This window comes from Crinia signifera, chromosome 19, assembly GCF_055691185.1.
Source record: "Crinia signifera chromosome 19, ASM5569118v1, whole genome shotgun sequence".
In the NCBI taxonomy this organism is placed as follows: domain Eukaryota; kingdom Metazoa; phylum Chordata; class Amphibia; order Anura; family Myobatrachidae; genus Crinia; species Crinia signifera.
Window position 1 is genome coordinate 12904686 of NC_139226.1, and position 19555 is coordinate 12924240.

At 49.6% G+C, this 19555-nt stretch overlaps 1 long non-coding RNA gene across 2 annotated transcripts in view; it reads left to right on the top strand.

Moving 5' to 3' along the window:
• LOC146041692 (uncharacterized) overlaps positions 1–19555 on the top strand; it is a 77165-nt gene that overhangs the window by 17493 nt on the left and 40117 nt on the right. The window contains exon 4 of one of the 2 annotated variants that reach the window (XR_014463552.1): positions 9462–9522. This is a non-coding gene — a long non-coding RNA (uncharacterized LOC146041692). Of the gene's footprint in view, positions 1–662; positions 890–9461; positions 9523–19555 lie in introns of those variants that run through there. The other variant, XR_014463550.1, reaches the window with a different exon arrangement.

Consider the following 19555-nt stretch of genomic DNA (forward strand, 5'->3'; position numbering starts at 1 on the left):
GTGCTGTGCAGAATAATGCTACTTATTGGCCCTTATTCTGGTCCTTTCGCTCCCCTGTGTATTCGCGCAGGGGAGCGATGTTTTGCGGCTGGTGCGAGCGAGTACTGTGAGCTGCTTGTCTGCAGTCCAGTTCACACCTAGCAGTGCGGGCAGGGGACGTGGGGCTGTGCCCATGAGAACGCTGGGCATTCCCATGGTACTTTCCCGATGACGCCGCACAGGACGCTCCCAGATGTAAAACACCAGAGAGGAGTCTTCCATCTACGAGCGCTGTAGAAATTATTTGATGGTTGGCGACCATTGAACAATTTCCTCCCCGCACGAAAGCTGCAAATGGATGTTTATGCTAAACATTAATTTGCACTCAGGGGAACTTGGCGTGCGAGGGGCAGGTGGCCGGCCGTGCGGGGGGCATTTCAATGACTCGCAAAGATGTGATATTTACAGTTTGCGAGTCAACCAGAATAAGGCCTATTGTGTGTGTGTGTGTGGGGGGGGGGGGGTGGATGTCATAGGGAGTAACACTATGGTAGATGAGAGGAAACACATTCTTCTCAGGTGAGACATGGGGCCCAGATCCCTTCTCCTAATTAGAGATAAGCTGAACATTTGGGTCTACAGAACCTCATCACATCTGTCTCTGCGCTTCCTTCCTTTTACAGGAACCACTAAGCGATGTGGAAAGAACAAAATGTGGAGCTGTAAGGAAACTTGTGGCCGACTTTGCAAGGACATGAATAAACTTGTTCCCTGTAACAAAATGTGCACGCAAGGCTGTGGGTGTAAGCCGGGGTACTGGTATAAGGATCTGAATGATAACACGTGTGTGCTTCCTGAGGATTGCCCAGGCAATAAATAAAGGGAATTAAATAATTCTGACAAACACTGATTGGCCTGTGATTCTCTAATCTGTGCTAAGTGACCCTGTTATTATCGATCACATTGATAAGGTCTCATATAGCATATTCCTATACCGTATACTAGTCTGCAGTAGTGCTACTTTAAAAACTGCCCCCCCCACTGAAAAAAATTGTCCCCCCATTCCTGCTCATAAGGCGTCTATACATTTATTTGGCTTGAACCTTAGCATACACTTTAAGCTAGCTTAACTAAAGAATAACTCACACTGACACAATAAAGACACGGACACCAAAGCAATTAGATTTAAAGGGCATAGTATATTTATTATGTGGTATGACCCTTCTTCGTAAAGGGCTGGCAATAAGGCGTCACGGCGCCCAGCTCTAGTCACATCAAAAATGGCGGCGACTTAAACGCCCCAACTGACTGATATTAACATGGGGACGACTGAGACGGCCCCATCCGACTAAGGCACAACCTAACGCTGGAAAGTCTCACCACCCCTTCTCTGGCTGGTGTGGACACTCCGCTGACGAAGTGCCCACAGCGCTCCCCGCAAAGGCAGGACACCCCGCCGTCTTTCCCGGGGGTAGTGCCTCCCAGCGCCCTCTCATGCCATAAGTGACCGCTGGACCGTGACGCCCTACCGCCCCAGTTCCGATAATGGTAAATGTACCAATGAATTGACTATAAATTTGAAATGCCAAAGGCAAGGGAGGGTGGGTGGGGCTGAAGAACTTTTCCAAGAGGAAGCATTTCCTGTAAGGACCTGCCTATATACCCCTCTCCTAAGCTCACGCCCCTAAGCTCACCCATAGGCTAACCACTAAACTGAAACTAACTTTAGGCAACTAGCAGTCATTAACTCTTTCCTGCCCACCCAAAAAATGTAAGCCTCTTAAGTACGCTCTGGCTTAGGCAGCCCTCGCTTTATCTAAGGCGTCTATACATTTATTTGGCTTGAACCTTAGCATACACTTTAAGCTAGCTTAACTAAAGAATAACTCACACTGACACAATAAAGACACGGACACCAAAGCAATTAGATTTAAAGGGCATAGTATATTTATTATGTGGTATGACCCTTCTTCGTAAAGGGCTGGCAATAAGGCGTCACGGCGCCCAGCTCTAGTCACATCAAAAATGGCGGCGACTTAAACGCCCCAACTGACTGATATTAACATGGGGACGACTGAGACGGCCCCATCCGACTAAGGCACAACCTAACGCTGGGAAGTCTCACCACCCCTTCTCTGGCTGGTGTGGACACTCCGCTGACGAAGTGCCCACAGCGCCCCCCCGCAAAGGCAGGACACCCCGCCGTCTTTCCCGGGGGTAGTGCCTCCCAGCGCCCTCTCATGCCACAAGTGACCGCTGGACCGTGACGCCCTACCGCCACCGCCAGGCTCTTAAGAGATTAACTAGATGAGCTCTAAGAGCCGCCGCATGCCACCCGCGAAGACCTACCTAAGTGTCCGTTATCCTAAACTAAAACTGAACTATACCTCAACAAAACCCCCTATCCTTATTGAAGGGGAGCCTGAAAGAGAAAGTTCCTAACCGTTAGAAATATACATTGCATTGATTAGTATGACAAGGTAAGTTAGTACAATGGACCCAAGTGAAGTCGAAAACTTGATAAAAAACCTCTCGTGTGTCCCGGAAGGGGGAGGTGGGCCAAATTGAAATTAATAAGGACCCACGGAGGTAAAAAATGCAAGAAAGTCCTTCACACCCCTGATTCCGGAACACTAGCTGTTCCAAAACCAGCGGGTAAACAGCGTTTTTGGGTCAGCGCCACAGGCGCACTACATCCAAATCTTATCTACCTTATATAAATCCTAATTGCAGCGGACTTCCATCGTCCCCATTGCCTGAACGGAAGAGTCAGGAAGCCTGCTGGCCGCTGCGCAGGTAGCTGCCCGCACAGGCAATTTCAGCACTAAATATTGCAGCCGCCGCAATGCTTGCGGCGGCGACGCCAAAAGTGGATCAGCACCAAAAAACCCAGGATAATATCCAGGGCCTTTTCGAAAAGCTGGTACTGTCTGAATACCTAGAGGAGGAATTCCGCTTCCCCCTGGCCGATGCGTGAGTGAAGCCTGCACGGAAACCAGTTTCTCTCTTGACAGCACGTGGTGGGGGGGCGTCGGGACTGCATCCAACCCGGCTGACGGCAGGGATCCAGAAGACTCCACCGGATCCTGGGTAACACCTCGGAGGAAACAAAAGAAAATGTTAAACCCTGCTAAAGTAACGAACAAGGTCCCCACAAACGGGGGATGCGCGCGACTGATGAAGGGGGGGGGTGTTGCCACAGTAATGTATGCGTGGCACAGCTGGCCAACAACACTATACACTGACAACGAGGGGAGGAACCCCCTGGCCCTGAGGACCAACCCAGACCAATATTGAAAATGCAAGCGCCGGCCCCACTACCCCCTCATGCTAAGCTAACGCGCCCTCGATCTGAGCTATTTCCAGGAGAGAGGTATAGGCCGGGCGATGGGGCTGTCACCAATATTTTGGGCGTTGCCAAGGCCTGATGGGGCCCCACATGGATGGTCTTTGAAGTTTGGAAAACATAGATGGTTTATGGCCGATGTCAACTAGTTTGGACACGATGTGGAAGAGCCAGATGGCTTCCCCCCCATCGATGTCAAGCATAAAATAGTTTTTTGTACCGACCTTTGCCTTGGCTGCGGAGGGAAGCTCCGAGCAGGCACCTGTGAAGCCCGCACTGTATTCAGTCTACGTGGCAATGGCCGACCATCGATATGTAACACCTATCGGCTGTCATCCACCATCGATGGTCGGTTGCCATTTCCCCAATGGTTGCAAGGGCGACAGTGGCCTACCCTGCCCTTTTATAGCATGGTCACAGGTGGGAATTGAATGTCCATGTGGGCTGGGGAGGGGGGAAGCGCGGGAAATTGGACGGGCGAAATAGGTGTCCTGGCCACCGGGAGCGTATTCTGCTGGGAGGGGTAAGGCCGCCAGGAGGACGGGCTGGATTGGGACCAGTCCCCCTGCCCGTATCCCTGGGCCGGGTAAGGCCCAGGGGTGTGGCAAAATTGGCAAGCACTGGGACTGGGCGGACACCAGCCTGAGCAACCCGGGGGGCCAGAGCCGCAGGGGCCCCGGCCCAGGTATCCCGCGCCAAGCCCGCTGGGGCCTGGCGTGGAGTGGGGGCTGGCACCACGGTTGCCCGGCAGGGGGCCAGGGCGCGGGGTAGGGGGGCCGCCAAGTCCGCCACCCCCTGGACCCCGCGGGCAGTGGTGGAGCGGTCACCGGTGCTCGTACCCCTGCCAAGGCAGGGGGAAGCACCGGTGAGATAAGCGGTCCCCTTTGTGGGAAGGACGGGTGGGGACACCCAACCCCAGGCCCGGGAGGGGCCTGTACCGCAGGGAATTCGCTGCTGGGGTAAAAGGGGGTGCTGGATGGCTGACCCGGCGGGCCCGGCACGGACCCAACCAGGGCTGAATGAGGCACCTTATTTTATGGCGGCGGGTGGGGGCGGGCCACCTGAGGGTGACCGTGCACCCGGGAGCCGCCATCTTGCGTGGCGGCGTTAAACGCTGCGCCCCCCCTGACCTGGCACCGGGTGGGAGATATGCGGAGTGCGGTGGGATGGGGTTGGATCGCCCGCCCGGAGGTGCCGGGGTCGGGCATAGACGCGCGGGCGGAAATGCCGCCCGTCGCGTCATAGCCCAGTGCTGGCCGGCTGTACAGGGGCGCCAGCGACACGTGGATGCCGGCGCCAGGCGGGGACGCGGTAGGGGGACGGAGGAAAGTGACGGTAAGAGAGGGCCCGCGGGAGGCACAAGGGAAGGGGCGGGGGGATGGCGCCGACGAGAGGCAGCAGTGGCTGTGCCGGATCCGGGTGCCCGGATCGGGCCCTGGTAGTATCCGGCAGGAAGGGGGGGGGGGGGGGACAGCATGCTGTGGGCTGGGGAAAGGGTGCGGATTTGGGGGGAGACGGGACATGCTGTAATGAGGTGAGGGGGGGGGGAGAGGAGGCACACTATCCCTGGAAGGGAAGGTGGTATCCAGAAAACAAGCAGGGAGGGGGGCCTGAGTGCTGGGGATGGGACACGCTGGATAACAGCGCTGCTTGGCCACGGGGATAAATATCAGCTGCACAGGCAGGCACTTAGCTTTGAGGAGAAGCTGCTGGGCTGTGACTGCATGCTGCTGGGCTCTGACTGCATGCTGCTGGGCTCTGACTGCATGCTGCTGGGCTCTGACTGCATGCTGCTGGGCTCTGACTGCATGCTGCTGGGCTCTGACTGCATGCTGCTGGCTGAAGAACTTTTCCAAGAGGAAGCATTTCCTGTAAGGACCTGCCTATATACCCCTCTCCTAAGCTCACGCCCCTAAGCTCACCCATAGGCTAACCACTAAACTGAAACCAACTTTAGGCAACTAGCAGTCATTAACTCTTTCCTGCCCACCCAAAAAATGTAAGCCTCTTAAGTACGCTCTGGCTTAGGCAGCCCTCGCTTTATCTTGTCTGGCATTTTCCCCTCCAGCCTCCGTTCCACAATCGTTCCGCCTACATCTGCCACTGGGGTTTTATTTCCGTACCAGCAATGAAAATGTATTTCCCAAAATGGCCGCCGCCTCATTGACAGTTTTTATGAATGCTAGAGGATGGCACAGCCATTTTGGGAAGGACATTTTCATTGCCTGTAGGTGCGACGGGACCCCAGCGGAGATGGAACGGAGGCATTCAGGCAGACAGGGTCACAGGTGGGGGTACTCATTAACCAGGCCCGGGCTTGCTGGAGGGGCCGGCAGGGGCCCTGGTCTGACTCTCCCCCCCCCCCCCCCCTTCCTCCTCCGTCCCTCCCGGGCGGCAGCAGCAGCACATGGCTCTACAGCATGTGTTGTGCTGACAGCAGGCTCAGCATGGCCGCAAACTGCATAGGAGAATATTACACTGTCAAAACACAGAGTAAAGGCAGAATAAACTTGGTCAATGGGTAACTGCAGGGGATATATACGAGAGAGAGAGAGAGAGAGAGAGAGAGAGAGAGAGAGAGGGGAGAGGGGGTGGGGGGGGGGGGGGGAGGGAGAGAGATGTGGTAAGTGGCACTCCTTTGGACTTCACAAAAATGACTATGCAGACGCAATCAGCTCCAACATTTCAGATTTTACTCAGTTTTCAAGGATAGAACCATTTCTTTGAGTGCAGCACCTGGGCAGTTGTCATGTGTATCTTGGAGTGCCGGTAACCAAGTATCTATTTATATATATCTATATATCTATATATACACATACATACATACATACATACATACATACATACCACATGAAAAGCCTGTGTTTGTCCCAGTGCTGCCTCTGATTAAAAACCCTCCCATGACTAGGCTGCTGCTGCTGTTCTCCATGGGCCTGAGAAGCATGTAATGAGCTCCACCAATCAGAGCTCAGCACAAACATCTCAGCCTCTGCCCTCTGGTGCAAAGTGTCATGGGACTTAGGCAACTCCCAATAATGCACTGCACACTTGTGCAAGCAGTGTGCCTTGGCTCCCTATGCTCAGCACCATTAATCATTGTCACATTGGCAGATAGGTGAAGCTGCAGCACTACCCCACTCCCATGCACAAAACCTTAATTTTTTTTTTTTAAATACATGCCAACCACAAGGGGCCCCTAGCTAGAGGGAGGCCCAGGGGCACTGACCCCTTGTGCCCCCATTATAATCCGGCCCTGCGGCAGACTCCCCAGCACCTACGCCACTGCAAGTCTCCACCAATCTACCCAGGTCATACTGTATCTACTTCCCCTAACTGAGTAAATGAGTAAAAGGTAAAAGATTCATTATGGGGCTGATTCTGAATTTGGAGCAAATCAATAGGTGCAAATACACGTATTATGTTTGTATGCAGGGTAAACACTAGGTGCTTTTGCATGTAGCCCACAGATTTATTTGTTTTGGGGGGAAAAAAACAACATTTTATGTATTTGAAAAACATTGAGAGGAAAGACAAAAATGACTTCCAATATAAGGCCAGAGGCCTGGTGCAATGAAACGGTACGGTGCCAATAAAATGTAAGAAAACAAACATAGGATGTATCATATAATAACAAAAAATAAAAATACAAAGGGGCAAATTTACTAAAATGGGAGTTCTACTTCACAGGGGATGTTGCTATGGGCCACCAATCAGAATCTACTGTATTTATTTAGCACAGGCATGTCCAAACTGTGGCCCCTCAGCTGTTGTGAAACTACACATCCCAGCATGCCTTGGCAAAGTTTTAGCATTCCCTAATGGCAAAACTGTAGCATGATGGGACTCGTAGTTTCACAATAGCTGGAGGGCCACAGTTTGGACATGCCTGATTTGGCACCTTCCAGAAGATAATAGATAGTATCTGATTGGTTGCCCATAGCAACCACCCAGAATGAAGCCCAAGAGGAAGACGAATGGAGAGGGAAAGGAAGACGTGTTGCAGTGACGAGTGATGCGGGAGAGTCACAATGTATAGCGGCCCTCATTCTAGTCCATACGCTCCCCTGTGAGTTTGCACAGGGGAGCGATGCTTTGCGACTGTGCATAAACAGTAATGCGCATGTGCATGAGCCACATTGTGTGAGCGGCCACGGCAAATTGATTATTCGCCCTCCGCTTGCACACAGCAGTGCGGGTGGAGGGCGCGGGGCGGCGGGCATTCCATGCGTGTACCCATGGTAATTCGGCGGTGACACAAGTGCGGAGGGGCGGGCAGCTGATGTAAGCACATGTCATTTGCCCGTCGGCTTCCCGTACAGTCCGCTCACAAATCTCAGACAGCAAGACAGTGTCCTAGAACTGCGAGGGCTGCAGAAATCATATGTTGGTCGGCGACCATTGAATGGGGGCGACCATTGAATGTATGGACACACACATATATTATATACATAATTAATAGTAACATAAACGGTACTTGTTTCCTAGCACGGCGCCACCGACTTTAATTGTATGCCATCGGGTGCGAAAAATTGGGTCGATCGCATCGCATGCAACCAAATCGCATGCTATGCGATGCGACCGATGCAACTGTTTTTTAGATTGGATTCAATGTAAAATTGTCCCTGAGACCCGATTTTACATCAAAACCAATGTTAAATGCCCATTTTTAATTGTATAAGCACCCTGTTGGGCCATTACTATGTGAAATGCACCCCCATTGTCAACGCCACGATCAACGTCAACCCGGAGCGTGGCGAGCGCAGCTAGCCCGTGAGGGGCGGCGGTACGTGTCCTCCGACCTTTTCATACCCCCATTATCCACGTCTGCGTGGAGTTGATTTTATATAGCGTTGCGAGCGCAGCGAGCCACCGAGCCCGAAGCATGGCGAGCGGACGCGCATAACTTCACATGTATTACGTGTCCGCTCGCCACGCTTCGGGCTCACTATATAAAACCAACTCCACACCGATGTGGATAGTGGGGGTATGAAAAGGTCGGAGGACGCGTACCGCCGCCCCTCGCAGGCTCGCTGCACTCGCCACGCTTCAGGTTGGCGTTCATTGTGGCGGCCCGTTAACAATGGGGGGGCATTTCACATACAAATTACCCATCAGGGTGGGTATACAATCAAAATTGGGTATATTGGGCCATTTAACATTGGTTCCAATGTAAAAAAATCGGGTCCATCGCATCGGTCGCATCGCATGCCATTATAAAGGCCGGTTTTTACTAGGGATGTGCACCGGCCACTTTTCGGGTTTTGGGTTTTGGGTTCTGATTACCTTGAGGTTTTGGGTTCTAATGGGTTTTGCCAAAACACCTCCTAAGTGTTTTGTGTTTGGATTTTTGGGGTTTTGGGTTCTGATTTATTTGTTAAAAAGGCATAAAAACTGCTAAAATCGCAGAATTTGTTTTTTTTTTCTCCTACGCTATATTAACTTCAATAACATTCATTTCCACTCATTTCCAGTCTATTCTGAACACCTCACAATATTGTTTTTAGGGCAAAAGGTTGCACAGAGGTAGCTGGATAACTATGCTAAGCCACACAAGTGTGCAGCACAAACACGTGGCTCATGTAAGAGTGGCACTGCAGCGGTAGATACGGCAGTATTAGGCAGTGAGCCCCAGACCAGACGGTAGATACGCCAGTATTAGGCAGTGAGCCCCAAAACAGACGGTAGATATGGCAGTATTAGGCAGTGGGCCCCATACCAGACAGGTAGATATGGCAGTATTAGGCAGTGAGCCCCAGATCAGACAGGTAGATACACCAGTATTAGGCAGTGAGCCCCATACCAGATGGTAGACACAGCACAGAGGAGACAGTAGTGAGTTTGAAAAAACTCAGGAGCCCGAGGTGTGCTCCCTACCACCAGTGCTGTGCCAAAACACGTGCAAAGGGGGCCGTGCGTTCGATTTGGGCTTTCTCCCGAAGGAGAAGGGCCCCGTTTTTCCCCTAACCCCTCTAGTTTGGGACGTCAGTCCTTTAGGACGTTAGGGGTCTAGTGTCTGAAGGGTCTAGTTATAAAGGGTCATCTTTAAATTAATAGCAGCGTTATACCCGCGTTATAATATTTATAACTTTCTTGGATATCGATTGTGAATTGACTCCTCTCTATATTCCATCAACAGGTAAACTTATTTCAGATTTCTACTGCAGAACATCGCAGCTGTTTGCACTGATTTAAACGGGGTAAACTTATTTCAGATTTCTACTGCAGAACATCGCAGCTGTTTGCACTGATTTAAACGGGGTAAACTTATTTCAGATTTCTACTGCAGAACATCGCAGCTGTTTGCACTGATTTTAACGGGGTAAACTTATTTCAGATTTCTACTGCAGAACATCGCAGCTGTTTGCACTGATTTAAACGGGGTAAACTTATTTCAGATTTCTACTGCAGAACATCGCAGCTGTTTGCACTGATTTAAACGGGGTAAACTTATTTCAGATTTCTACTGCAGAACATCGCAGCTGTTTGCACTGATTTTAACGGGGTAAACTTATTTCAGATTTCTACTGCAGAACATCGCAGCTGTTTGCACTGATTTAAACGGGGTAAACTTATTTCAGATTTCTACTGCAGAACATCGCAGCTGTTTGCACTGATTTAAACGGGGTAAACTTATTTCAGATTTCTACTGCAGAACATCGCAGCTGTTTGCACTGATTTAAACGGGGTAAACTTATTTCAGATTTCTACTGCAGAACATCGCAGCTGTTTGCACTGATTTAAACGGGGTAAACTTATTTCAGATTTCTACTGCAGAACATCGCAGCTGTTTGCACTGATTTAAACGGGGTAAACTTATTTCAGATTTCTACTGCAGAACATCGCAGCTGTTTGCACTGATTTAAATGGGGTAAACTTATTTCAGATTTCTACTGCAGAACATCGCAGCTGTTTGCACTGATTTAAACGGGGTAAACTTATTTCAGATTTCTACTGCAGAACATCGCAGCTGTTTGCACTGATCGCTTTAAATCTGTAAAAGCTGCTATTGTGGTTTTATCTGTGCTATGTGAAGAACTTAGAAATATTGGGATAGTGCTACTGCTCTTACATTGGTATGGTCTGATTAGCACCTTTTGCTGGTGGGGGAGGTGTATTGGGAGGGGCAGCTAATTCAGGATGGACATATGTTTTTTAGGCTTATATATTGAGTATAGTTTGGACGTCAGTCCTTTAGGACGTTAGGGGTCTAGTGTCTGAAGGGTCATCTTTAAATTAATAGCAGCGTTATACCCGCGTTAAACCGAAGGAAACCAGAAGGCAAAGAACAAACCATCATTACTGCTGAAGGACTGCATTATATCCAAAAAACTCAGGTACATCATGTGGCCTCAACTGACCTTTGCAATGAGTGGACCAAGCCCACCACCCCTACGGCTAAAAACACCTGGACTACCCCCAGCCCTACCCCTCATTGTGAGCATGGAGCTGTGAGGGGAAGCAGCAGGGCCAGCCTATGCACCAACACTTCACCCATCAATCCCTTGTAAAGGTGTCAGTCCTCTGCAAATGTGTGTACATGTCATTTCTCTCCCCCCCCCCCTCCTCTCCTGCAGCACACATCTACCTCACTATGGCCCTTATTCTGATGTAAGCGGTAACGGCCGCTTGCGGCCGTTCCGCCGATGTTTTCGCTCTGCGCATGTGCAAAGGGCACTCTGCGCATGTGCAGGCGAAATCGCCGCACATTTTTTTTAACCGCCGCAAAGGGGGTGGATAGGGGCGTGAGGGGCTACTTAGCCTCATTTCCCTATGCATACGCCCCGCGTTTCATGGGCGTTCCCATGCAAACGCGGGGCGTGCGCATGGTAATGAGGCTGTGACGCATGTGTTGGGGGCGGGCATCTGACATCGCCGGATGTCAGCTGCCCGCCCCCATACATGCTTTCACACGGACAAGTGTCCGTGAGGTCTATGGGTGCGGGAGCTGGTGGAGCGTGCGGCCCTGCCTTCGATGGTCGGCGACCATCGAATGCAGGGGGCTGCTCCAAGATAGTGGAGGCGTATCCCCCGCCATTTTCATGCGGACCGCCACATGTCCGCGTACGGACGGCCGTGGCGATCCGTATGGAAGGCGGAGATTCGCCTGCACGGTCGGAGCCGCATATGCGGCTCCGGCCGCACCAACTAGAATAAGGGCCCATGTGCTTTTCCTGTGTTGTGTACCTCCACAGATTGCACACCCTGCCAGCACTGACCTATGCAGTGCACCAAGCTGGTTGCCTCAGATGGTTTCTCTGCGGGCAGGATGTGGGTCACGTGGATGTTGCTGTGCAGGGTTTATCATACTATTACAGAAGTATTTGCTTTCCAGTATATGCATTGGGTCCTTGTATGGTTCGCCCCTTACAGTGTAACCTTCGTAGTGCGCCCACCATGGCTGCCTCATCTGGTGCACTTGTGAATGGGATGAAAAATACATGGACCTGAGTATACATTGAAATCATCCATTTTGGGTAATTTCTTTTAGGGGTATTCTATTTCACCCTGGGTAATCCTACGCAGAGCGCCTAAAATGGCTGCCGCACCTGGTACCTTGTCAGGGTGGAGTACACAACCCATTGAAGTTATTATCCAAAATGCTTCCCCACTCCTGCATTATGCTTACTGTGTGCTCAGGGGTTTCTTTTGTCTGTGACTTGTCTGTTACTGTACCACCAACATCCTCTGTATTATGTGCATTGTTTTTTAATGTCTGTAAGCGCCTTGAGTCCTGCTGGAGAAAGTGTGCTATATAAATTATACTTACTTACTACTTACTTACTCTCAATCATAAGGCCGAAGAGGGGAATAAAGGGAACAGTGGGTCCTCTTCGCCAAAGCTTACAGAGACCCTCATTCCTCAACCCCTGGAAGGGTTAGGACGGTGGGTCCTCCGCACCCGAAGGTTTGGAGAGACCCTCAGTAGACTTCCCTCCGCCTTGCGGCTCGGGGTCGTCCTCGGGGGGACCGAAGCTCTCCCCAAAAGGCGAGAGCTTCAGCACATTGGGGAAATGGAAGGCCCATAAGGGTCGACCACACTACCCCAAAAAACGTGACAAACTACAAAAAACAAAGAACGTGAAAAGTGACAAACGTGAGAGGGAAAATAAATAAATAAAGAGACCCCAGCCAGAAGGCCGGGGTGGGGGTGTGAAAAATTGTCCTACCCCATCCAAAAGGACGAGGTAAGGACGTGAAGCGCTAACCTAAAGGGAAGTGTGCAGTGCTAGTGCCATACTAGTGCAAGGTGACTGGGGATCACCCGTGTATGTTTGGCACCCCCGAGTTTCCCCGGGGGCACAGTGCAGCCTCGGACTCCAGGCAGCCAGCCAGTCAGCGTCCGACCAAGTGTTTCTCCGCCTCACCAGCGGCCCCATTCCGGCCCCCCGCCATGGGAATGGATACTCCTCCGGGCTTTTCGATGAGTCTCCCCCGCAGCGGCCGAATAGACCAACTGAAGGAGAAGAAAACACCTACTTAGTCCCGACGTTTCACCTCTCCCAGGGACTGAGTACTGGGCTGGGCTTTTCGCTGTCTCTCTGGCCGAGGGAACTAGGAACCCCCGAACCAGAGAGCAATCTACTCGGTCCCAGCTTTTCCCGTCTTCCTGGGAGTGGATACTAGACCGGGCTTTTCGAGTGACTCTCCCTCAGAGGCTATAGACCCCCGAACAAGAGCCCCATCTACTAGGCCCGATGCTTCTCCCCTCCCTACCAGTAGGAGAGTCTGTCGTCCCCCCCCCCCTACAGCAGGGCGTAGATACTCAGCCAGACCTTACACCCGCCCAGAACATGAGGTACACTACGCCTCAGTGTACCAAAAGTGTGGTTTGGTCCAGCTTTTCTCTATTCTCTGCCAGGGGGGCGGTCCAAACCCAACTGATAAGAACAGATACTACACTTGATCTTAGCCAAAAGGCTCTACTTGAACAGAGATAATTAGATTTGGGTGGGGTTTTACACCTACCTCACCTGAATTTTAAGAACTTCACATAAAGCTCGCCAGAATTTTGCTATGAATTGTACACCTCGGTCAGACACAATTTCTTCAGGTAGCCCATAGGTTCTGAAGATCTCTTTGATGAAAAGGTTGGCTAACTTCGGAGCTGAAGGTAAACCCCGTAGTGGTATGAAGTGAGCCATCTTAGAAAATCTGTCTATGACGACCCATATGGTGGTATAACCATCGGATGATGGAAGGTCGGTAATAAAGTCCACTGACAAGTGAGTCCAAGGCCCTTTTGGAATGGAAAGTGGCCTCAATGGTCCTGCTGGAGCTAAATTGGAAGATTTATGTTGGGCACAATGAGGGCAGGAAGCAATGTATTGCTGAACATCTTTCTTTAGAGCAGGCCACCAGTACCATCGAGAAAGGAATTCGTAGGTCTTCTGGATACCTGGGTGACCGGAGAACTTGGAATCATGGGCCCAACGCAGAATCTGCTTCCTTGAGCTAGGCTTAACAAAGGTTTTACCTGGAGGAACTGGCACTCGTACAGTTGTTGCTGCAACAGCGAGAGGATCAATAATTGGACTTCCTTCATAGGATTTTGACTCCTCCTCAGTTTCCCACGACCTAGACAGAGCATCTGCCTTACGATTCTTCGCTCCAGGAGAAAAAGACAATTTGAAATTAAATCTGGAAAAATGTGGTGTCATTGCATTATTATTATACAGAGGGAGCAGCCAGTGGTGTCATGGCATTACTTTTATATTATACAGGGGGAGCAACCTGTGGTGTCATAATTATTATTGTACAGGGGGAGCAGGCTGTGGTGTCATGGCATTATGCCATGACACCACAGGCTGCTCCCTCTGTTTAATAATAATGGCATGACACCACAGGCTGCTCCCCCTGTATAATATAAAAGTAATGCCATGACACCACAGACTGCTCCCTCTGTATTATGATAATGCAACGACACCACAGGCTGCTCCCCCTGTATAATAATTTGTGTCATGGTATTACTATTGTTCTATTATACAGCGGGAGCAGCCTGTGGTGTCATTGCATTATTATTATACAGCGGGAGTAGCCTGTGGTGTTATTGCATTATTATTATACAGAGGGAGCAGCCAGTGGTGTCATTGCATTATTATTATTATACAGCGGGAGGAACTTGTGGTGTCATAATTATTATTGTACAGGGGGAGCAGCCTGTGGTGTCATGGCATTATGCCATGACACCACAGGCTGCTCCCTCTGTATAATAATAATAATGGCATGACACCACAGGCTGCTCCCTCTGTATAATAATAATAATGCCATGACACCACAGGCTGCTCCCTCTGTATAATAATAATAATAATAATGCCATGACAGCACCGGCTGCTCCCCCTGTACAATAATAATAATGCAATGACACCACAGGCTGCTCCCTCTGTATAATATAATAATAGTAATGCCATGACACAAATTATTATACAGGGGGAGCAGCCTGTGGCATCATGGCATTATTATTATTATTATACAGGGGGAGCAGCCTTTGGTGTCCTGTTCTTTATTTATGCAGGAGAGCAGCCTGTGGTGTCCTGTTCTTTATATATGCAGGAGAGCAGCCTGTGGTGTCCTGTTATTTATTTATGCAGGAGAGCAGACTGTGGTGTCCTGTTCTTTTCATATGCAGGAGAGCAGCCTGTGGTGTCCTGTTATTTATTTATGCAGGAGAGCTGCCTGTGGTGTCCTGTTATTTATATATGCAGGAGAGCAGCCTGTGGTGTCCTGTTATTTATATATGCAGGAGAGCAGCCTGTGGTGTCCTGTTATTTATTTATGCAGGAGAGCTGCCTGTGGTGTCCTGTTATTTATTTATGCAGGAGAGCAGCCTGTGGTGTCCTGTTCTTTATATATGCAGGAGAGCAGCCTGTAGTGTCCTGTTATTTATTTATGCAGGAGAGCAGCCTGTGGTGTCCAGATCGTTATTTATGCAGGAGAACAGCCAGTGGTGTCCTCTTCTATTTTTTATGCAGGTGAGCAGCCTGTGGCAGGGGCGGAGTGGGATGGTGGGAAGCCAGGCAGATTTTCAGTGTACCATGTCCCGCACCCCTCTCAGTGGACATTCTCCTACAAAGCCAGGCTGATACATACAAAACCTCGGCTGCCACAATTGGAGCTTCTGCACTTGCGCAAAATCTCAGTTAACCTGGAGCCACATGACAATAATGTGCTAGGCCAGGGGGTAGTGTCAGTAGTCCCCCTGCATCATATATTAGGCTGGCTGCAGGAGACTGTCCGTGTCGCAGCTGCGGTCACTCTCGCTGCCATAGGTGAGCAGCTCCGTCTCCTTTAGCTACTCAGCTGCTCAAGGAGGCGGAGCTGACCAGCTATGACAGTAAGAGCAGCCGGAAGCATCCGCGGCCAGCTGAAAGCATGGCAGCGGGGGGTTGGGGGTGGGGTGGTGTGTGCCAGTGGCTGACATCCCACATTACCGTGCAGTGAATTTGCACTGTGTGCACACCATCCGGCACCACTGCTCGCCCACCACTGGCTGCTATCAACTTCACCCAATGATGATGATGAAGGCAGATGGGGAGAAGAGGAGAGCGCAGCACAGAGAGCGCTAATGCTTCCCTCTCAGCAGACATTTCAAATATGGTCCCGGCCTTCAGCCAATCAGAGCTAGCGGCCATGACCACATTTGAAATGTCTGCCAAGGGGGGAGCAGGAGCATGCTCTGCGATCTCCGCATCTGGCGGCTTCATCAGCAGCATCAGCTCACCACAGCAGCAGTGAAGATAAAGAGCATGTCACCCCTGTGTGGCATAACGGGCATATCTGTGTTTGGTATTTACGTGTAATGGGCATAACGGCCAGGGCCGGCGCCACCACTAGGCAGCTCTAGGCATTTGCTTAGGGCGCCGGCCTCTGGAGGGCGGTACTTTGTAGTACCATAGAAGCGGCGGCCGCTGCACCCCCCGAGGAGGCAGGTGAGCGTTCCCCTGTCCCCTGTTCCGCCCCCCGCTGCCCCCCTCCCCGCAGCGCGTCCAGACCGGGCAAAAGGCAGGAGAAGCTGAGCTGCCCATTGGAAGCAGCCTCTCCCGCCTCTGACCCGGTCTGGACGCGCTGCGGGGAGGAGGGGGTGTAGGGAGAAGCTGGAGTGAGCCGCACCCGCCCCCCCCTGTGGATCACTTCTATTGCTTCTGACCTGGTCTGTCTGTATGCGCTGCGCTGCGGGGAGAAGGGGTTAGTGAGAAGCTGGAGAGTGCCGCACCCGCACCCCCGTGGATCACTGCAAACACCGCTGACCCGGTCTGGACGCACTGCGGGGAGGAGGGGGGGTGTAGGGGGAAGCTGGAGCGTGCCCCCCCCCACCGGGACCGGGTCAGAGAGGAGGGGGCGGGGGACGGGACGAGCGCCTGGGGCGCTCAAAGAGGTTACACCGGCCCTGGTAACGGCGTATGGTATATATAATGGCCATTATGGCATGTTGTATGATATGCTAAAGGCATTACAGTGTGTGGCATAAAGTGTATTTTGCATTATGACGTGTAATATGAAATGAGTGTGTGACGTGTAATAGGTATTCCAGTGTCAATGTTTGCCGTGTGCACGGTTCCTCTTTTCAGTTTGTCTGGCTCCTGCTCTTTCATCCTGGCTCCTAGATTTGAAAAAGATTTTTCTAGCCCTGTAATATGGTATGGTCATAGTTGAAAATGATTTGCCTTGTAACTAATTGCCTTTTTTTAAAAGTCAGAGATCGTCTGGCTTCCCTCACTATCGACAAGCTCAGACCCTATTATGTTTCCCCGCGAGTGTATCTTTTTTTTTTTTTTGTATAATCTTTTTATTAGATATTTGTAGACATATCATATAGCATATCAGTACAGGATAAGAAAGTACAATCAAAGGAACAAACTGTGGAACTGTAGCCTTCGAAATTACAGACATTATTATCAACATCAATTGGCATTCAACATTTTCTATCTTGGTTTTTGCAGATATAGCTCTGCTCAGAAGATCTTATCCTCTCTATACTGGGTCTGTTAATGTAAACAGGCCCTTATTACACAAGAAAAAAAAAAAAAAAGTATATAACATATCCATACACATTGAGTAACCACTAAACATGTACACATAGACAGACGGGAAAGGGGAGGGGGGAAGGGGATGATGAAAAGGTGTAGGATATAGGTGGGGGGAAAAGGAATGTACCGGCCTTGAAGAAAGGTATCATGAATTATATTAACATATTAAAATATGCGCAGATATTCAGTCACCAAAATGCAAATTAGAATGAGGGTTTACACCAATTACTATTTAGCAAAGGATAGGTAAGGTCTTCGTTAGATTAGTTGTTTACAGAATCAATATAATCAATGGGCATCAAAATCTGCCAACACATTCTGTTTTACATTATCGTCCAAGGTGTCAATAAAGAAAGACCATTTTAACAAAAATTTGCGTAGCCCTTTTTTTTGGTCTAAACGTGCATATTTCCTTTCAAAGTACATAAATTGTATGAGCTTCTGTTTCACATGAGATAGGTTAGGTGCAGCTTTCTTCGTCCAATACAATAAAATGCATTTCCGCGCCACTGTAACGGTTGTTATTAAAAGTGGGAGTGCTTCGGAATCTATAACTTCGGTTTGCCAATCATGATGAGAAAGTCCCATACATGCAGCCGGAGACATGGACCATTTAACTGAAAACATCATGTTAATAAATTCTATTACTTTGCACCAGAACCTTTTGATTTTGGGACAATCCCACATGCAGTGGGCAAAGTCCGCTCTAAAACAACTACATTTATTGCAATGCCCCAACTCTTCCTCAACCATATGTCTCCTTTGGTGAGGCGTAATGTACGCTCTATGGATGGTTCGAATATGAACTTCCTGGAGGTACGCAGATTTTAAAAATTTCATTGAAGAAGGATGTAAATGGATAATCTGTTCTAGATCTTGAATATGTGGCAAGTCGGCGGCCCACCTCTCGACCAGCCCATCCCAGTGTGAGGTATTTGAGAAAAGTTTTTCGCTTAACAATTTATACAGACAGTTCAATCTATATTTGTTCGTACTGATATAACTTAGTAGTGTTTCTGTCGATTGTATCATGCCTATCCCTTGGTGGGGAGTGCTTTTGATGGCACTGGTTTTGAGCTGTGTCGAGAAGTGCCTCGCCTGGTAGTACATAAACAACTGTGACTTTTCTAGGTTATATTTTTCGCTTAAAACTGAAAAAGGAATAATATGGCCTCCCGGATCAAACATTTTGCTAGCCAAATCTAGGCCTTTCTCTTTCCAATTAAGAAAACGGGCATCTAATAAAGAAGGTGGGAACGCCGGATTCCCCCATAGAGGTCTATATGAACTTTCACATGGATTAGAGTGCAATATGTGGTGTATCTGATTCCACGCTTGGTATGTATCTTTAAATAAAATGTGGTCTCTGATCTCTGGTGGGATGGCTCCACGTCTCAACTGCAATAAGGCTCCTGGCGCATAGGGAAAAAAAATATCTTGGTCTGAAGTCTTACTAGTAAATGTGGACCTATTCAAAAGCCAATCCCCAATATATCTAAACTGGATAGATAATACATAGCAGTTCAGGTCAGGGTAACCTAACCCCCCTGCAGAAGTTTGGGCTTTGAGCTTAAGTTTAGCAATTCTGGGACGTTTTCCCTTCCAAAGAAATTTCGCAAATAATGATTCTAGCATCAAGTTATCTCCTGACTTCAAAGAAATAGGTATCATCTGCATACAGTATAAGATTTTAGGCATAATAATTGATCTAATAATTGCCATTCTTCCTATCAATGAGATGGGGAGATCCTTCCATGCTTCTAGTTTAGTCTTAATTTGAGAAATTATTGGGCTGTAATTCAGTGTGTATAAGTGGGAAAGATTGTTGCTAATTTGAATGCCCAGATATTTGAAGTTCGACTGACAAATCGGTATTGGCGAGTTTAAAGCATGTATAGCTTGCCAGTTGACCGCTCCCAAAGGAAGGAGCTCCGACTTAGACATGTTGATCTTATAGCCGGATATTTTTCCAAATGACTCGATGAGGTGTAGCAGAGCCGGCAAAGAATGGGAGGGGTTGGAAAGAAATATAAGGGTGTCATCTGCAAATAATGCTATCTTGATTTCAACTTTTCTAATGGTGATTCCTTGGATTAGCGGCGATGTCCTTATTGCTATGGCAAGGGGCTCTACAGCAACCGCAAACAGGAGTGGGGAAAGGGGGCAACCCTGCCTTGTGCCTCTTCTAAGTTGGAATGGGGATGAT